Here is a 5,903-nt window from a genome sequence, read left to right as displayed (position 1 = left end):
TGTAAAGATGGCTAGTCTACAACTATTGCAGGCAGTGTGTTCCATGCCCCTACTACTGAGTAAAGAAACTACCTCTGACATCTGTCCTATATCTATCACGCCTCAATTTGAAGCTATGCCCCCTTGTGCTAGCCTTCACTGCTCAGTTCTTTGAGTATAGGAGCTGGTAAATCATGTTGAGGTTACACAGGACTTTGCTGAGGCCTTTTCTGGAATACTGTGTCCAGGTCTGGTCGCACAGTTTTAGAAAGGATATTATTAAGTTAGAGAAGTTTCAGAAGAAATTTACCAGAAGGTTGCCAGGTGTGAAAGGTTTGAGTTTTAAAGAAGGGCTGGAAAGGCTGGGATTTTTTCACTGGAGCGTATGAGGTTGAGAGGCGACCTGACAGAAGTTTATAAAATACTGAGAGATAGAGACATAGTTAATGGTAGTTCTCTTTTCCCTAGGATTGGGAATTTCAAGATAAGGGAGCACATTTTTAAGGTGAGAGAGATTTAAAGAAGACATGAGGGGCAAATTCTTTAAACTGAGGGTGGTTCGCGAGTGGAATGAATTTCCTGAGGAAGTGGTGGATGTGGGTACAATTACAACATTTAAAAGACATTTGGAAACGTATATGGATAGGAAAGGTTTGGAGGGATGTAAGACCACAAGACAAAGGAGCAGAAGTTAGGCCGTTTAGCTCATTGAGTTTGCCCCACCATTCGATCGTGGTCGATAAGTTTCTCAACCTCATTCTCTCACTTTTTCTCCATAACCCTTGATCCTCTTGACAATCAAGAACCTATCTATCTCAGTCTTAAATATACTCAATGACCTGGCCTCCACAGCCTTCTGTGGCAATGAATTCCATAGATTCCCCACTCTCTGGCTGAAGAAGTTTCTCCTTATTTCCGTTCTAAAAGGTCTTCTCCTTATGCTAAGGTTGCGCGCTTGGATCCTAATCTCACCTACCAATGGAAACATCTTCCCAACATCTACTCTGTCCAGGCCATTCAGTATTCTGTAAATTTCAACTAGATCCCCCCTCATCCTTCTAAACTCCATCGAATATCTACCCAGAGTCTTCAAATGCTTCTCATATGTTAAGCTTTTCATCCCTGGGATCATTCTTGTGAACCTCCTCTGAACATGCTCCAGGGCCAGTACATCCTTCTTAAGATGTGGGGCCTAAAACTGCACACAGTACTCCAAATGTGGTCTGACCAGAACCTTATAGAGCCTCAGAAGGACATCCCTGCTTTTATATTCAAGTCCTCCCAAAATAAATGCCATCGTTGCATTTGCCTTCCTGATTCAATTTACCTTGAGAGAATCCTGGACTAGAACTCCCAAGTCTCTTTACACTTCAGACTTCTGAATTTTCTCCCCATTTAGAAAATAGTCCATGCCTCTATTCTCCCTACCAATGTGTCTGACCTCACACCTTCCCATGTTGTACTTCACCTGCCACTTCTTTGCCCACTCTTCTAACCTTTGTAAATCCTTCTGCAGCCTCCCCATCTCCTCAATGCTACCTGTCCCTCTACCTATCTTCGTATCGTCTGCAAACTTAGCCAGAGTGCCCTCAGTTCCTTCACCTAGATCACTAATGTATAAAGTGAAAAGTTGTGGTCCCAACACTGAGCCTTGTAGAGCACCACTTGTCACTGGCTGCTATCCTGAGAAGGACCCTTCCATCCCCACTCTCTGCTTTCAGCCAGACAGCCAAGCTTCTGTCCATGATAGCACCTTGCCTCAAACATCATGGGCCCTTATCTGACTCAGTATCCTCCTGTGCAGCATCTTGTCAAAAGCCTTCTTCAAGTCTGGATAGATAACATCCATTGGCTCTCCATGGTCTAATTCAAAGAATTCTAGCAGATTTTCCACGCCTCCTAAGGGTTCCTTCACCTTAAGCTTCCTCATCAAGTCTGCCTCACTGCACAGTACTAAATCCAGTATTGCCAGATACGGAGAAAGTGAGGACTGGAGATGCTGGAGATCAGAGTCGAAGAGTGTGGTGCTGGAAAAGCACAGCCGGTCAGGCAGTATCCGTGAAGCAGGAGAATCGACGTTTTGGGCATAAGCCCTTCATCAGAGTCAGGCTCCTCGGATGCTGCCTGACCAGCTGTGCTTTTCCAGCACCACACTCTTCAACTATTGCCAGATATGGGCCAGGAGCAGGCAGGTGGGACTAGTTTAGTTTGTGATTACGTTCGGCATGGACTGGTTAGACTGAGGGTCTGTTTCCATTCTGTATGGCTCTATCTGGAGAAGATTACAAAGGTGGGAAGGGGTGAGACCAGAAAGAAAACAAGAGTGCAAAACTTAAACTGAAACTTGGCCAGAATAAAAGTCTATATAGATAATGAAAGACAGGGCTGATAGAGTGATTAGAACTCAGTGGGAGGTGGGAATAGAGGCAGCGGGTTTTGGATGAGCTGAAGTTTATGGGCGGTGGAAGACAGTTCTGGAGTGCATTTGAATAGTAAGAACATTTAGAGGTAATAAAGGCACAGGTGAGATTTCAGCTGTAGATAAAGTTAAGGAAAGGGCTGATTGGGACTTAGTGATGGAATGGATATGTGGTCAGAAACTTATTCTGGACTTGCACTGAAATGTAACACTGAAATTGTGTAGAGTCTAGCTCAGCCTCAGATAGAAGCCAGGGAGAGAATGGAGTTGATGGTTAGGGAGAAAAAGGTTGTGGTAAGTGTTAATTAAGTATTAATTTTACTTGATTGTATGTTGCACACACATAGAGACACATGGTGAAACTACGATATACTTACGTATCAAGATGTAAGATTCTAATTTTCAGCTCTGTAAATAAACATACATGCCATGCCACAAGGCACTAAGTGATATCTTTAATGGAACTATATTCCCCTATTTAATTTTTATAGTGGACTCTTACTGGATTTTAAATGACTGCTAAATGAGCAAGTTGCCTGCTTCTAGAAATTTTCAGCAAATATTAGGATATAAATTTTCATCTCGCTGGGAATTCACACCTCCATTGTGTGTGAACATTACAGTAAAACCCACACAAAGAGCATCTACCCCAGCAAGTTCTGAACAAAGGAAACATTGAAAATTATTATGGCTGAAATGGTGCTACTGGCTCCACAGTTATCTCACACAACGCACAATTGCCTTTGACCAGAGACAACAAAATCACCTCATTCGGTTGAGCTAACACATCCATGAATCCTGTCACATGTCTGAAACCTCTCTTTTTTTTTGAGTAGCTTTAATTATACAGTTTTGAACTCTTAGATTGTTTTCTTGACATTGGAACAAACAACAAGTAGCTGCATTCCCAGTTACAGCCTATCTCCACATTGAACCTCTCGTAAGAACTGACTTCTGGAAATAAATCTATTCCTTGAAAAAAGTGAATTGGCCATGCTAAAGTGCCCGTAGTGTTAGGTGAAGGGGTAAATGTAGGGGAATGGGTCTGGGTGGGTTGTGCTTCGCAGGGTCGGTGTGGACTTGTTGGGCCAAAGGGCCTGTTTCCACACTGTAAGTAATCTAATCTAATCTAATCCACAAGAATCATATTGCTAAGCATTCAACTGCACCCACCATATCCAATCACCTAATGAATGGGATTCTGCCAGATCCATCAATGACAATTATCTTTTAGTGGACAATTAGATTAGATTACAGTGTGGAAACAGGCCCTTCGGCCCAACAAGTCCATACCGACCCGCCGAAGCGAAACCCACCCCTACCCCTACATTTACCCCTTACCTAACACTACAGGCAATTTAGTATGGCCAATTCACCTGACCCTGCACATCTTTGGATGGTGGGAGGAAACCGGAGCACCCGGAGGAAACCCACGCAGACACGGGGAGAACGTGCAAAGTCCACACAGTCAGTCGCCTGAGGCGGGAATTGAACCCGGGTCTCTGGCGCTGTGAGGCAGCAGTGCTAACCACTGTGCCACCAAGCCGCCCAATGATTTACTAAACTTTGATTCATGCGAATTAATGCCCATTTTAAAAAAAAAACTTCATCGTAATTTCTTTTCCTTATTTTCTCTTTTCTTCATATGCTCATCTATCTGTATATGTTGCAAAAATTATCCCCCTTTGTTTGGGTGCTTGAAGAAACCATCCTTTATGTTTTAATCCTGAAGAGAATTTGTTGCAAAAGCACGGCCTGTTTTGAAAAGAAAATTAAATTAAAAATTCAAAACAAGTTAACAGATCCAACCATGTTATGGCCAGAACAGAAAGACCATAAAATTGTCTCTTATTTGTGACAGAAAATAGGAACGCACATCCAAGATGGGCTGCTTGCAGACATGTTACAGTATGAGCAAAGTGCACGAAAGTCTGACCGGATAGAGCAAGGTAAAGTTACTCTAATCTTACCAGAACACAGGGCTGGTCTCTCTGGCACCCATCCAATATAATGAAGCACCTTATTACAGCCTTGATTCAAACAAGGACAAAGGAGCTGAATTCCAGAGCTGAGGTGAGAGTCACAGCCCTTGACATCAAGGCTGCATTTGAGTGAGCGTGGCATCAAGGAGCTCTAGCAAAACTGGAATCAATGGGTACTGGGGGCAAACTCTTCACTGGTTGGAATCATACAGGCACATAGGAAGATGGTGTGGGTGTTGGAGGTCTGTCATTTCAAAACATATCTGTAGGTGTTCCTCAAGGTAGTGTCTCAGGCCCAATCATCTTCAGCTGCTTCATCAATGACCTTATCACACAAAGCAACTTTCCATCTACAATTCCCACTGCCTCAGGAAGGCAGCCAACATAATCAAAGACCCCTTCCACCCCAGTTATACTCTCTTCCATAGGGCAGAAGATATAAAAGTTTGAATACAAGTACAAACAGGTTCAAGAATAGCTTCTTCCCCGTTGTTATCAGACTTTTGAACAGACCTCTCAAATGTTAGTTCTGACCTTTCTCTCTGCACCTTCTCTGCATGTGTAACACTATTCCGTACTCTGTTCTGCTATCCTGTTGCACATTGTACGATACAATCTGCCTGTACAGCACACAAAACAACACTTTTCACTGTATCTTGGTGCATGGGATATCTGGTTGGCATGGACGAGTTGGACCGAAGGGTCTGTTTCCATTATGTACATCTCTATGACTGATGTGATAACAGTAAATCAAACTCAAACTCCGAAGTGGAGATGTTTGCTAATAATTGCACAATTCCTCGGATAATCAGTCACAATTCCTCGGATACTGAAGCAGCCCATGTTCAAATGCAACAACATCTTGGACAATATGCAGGCATAGGCTGATAAGTGGCAAGTAACATTCATGTCACACATTTCTCCAATAGAGACAATCTAACCACCACCCCTTGACATTCAGTGCTGTTACTATCACTGAATTCTCCTATTATAAACATCCTGTGGGTTACCATGAAACTCACTGGACTTACCACATAATTATGGCTACAAACATTAAGTCAGAGGCTAGAAATTTTGCAGTGAATAACTCACCTCCTGACTCCCCAAAGCCAGTCCACCATCTACAAGGCACAAGTCAGGAGTCTGATTGAATACTTCCCACTTGCCTGGATAGGCGCAGCTGCAATAGTACTCAAAAAGCGAGACACCATCCAGGACAAAGCAGGCTGCTTGATCGTCACTACATCCACCAGCAGCCACTCCCCCCACCACCGATGCTCAGTAGCAGAAGTGTACTATCTACAAGGTGCACTGCAGAAATTTATGACATTCAAATCCCACCAGTGCTTTTAAAAGAAAAAAGTCAGGATAACCACAAGGACACAGTCCAGAGATGTGGTTCGGTCACAAACTGGATAATCTTAGCAAAGATCTGCGATGTAGCAGAATTCTGTGAGAGGTTCAGAAGCCCTAAAGTGGGTGAAATAACCCATCATAGATGAGGTGTCTTAGAGAAGTGACCA

This window comes from Chiloscyllium plagiosum, chromosome 16 (genome assembly GCF_004010195.1).
Source record: "Chiloscyllium plagiosum isolate BGI_BamShark_2017 chromosome 16, ASM401019v2, whole genome shotgun sequence".
NCBI classification, from domain to species: Eukaryota; Metazoa; Chordata; class Chondrichthyes; order Orectolobiformes; family Hemiscylliidae; genus Chiloscyllium; species Chiloscyllium plagiosum.
Note: the sequence above shows the minus strand (reverse complement) of the source record.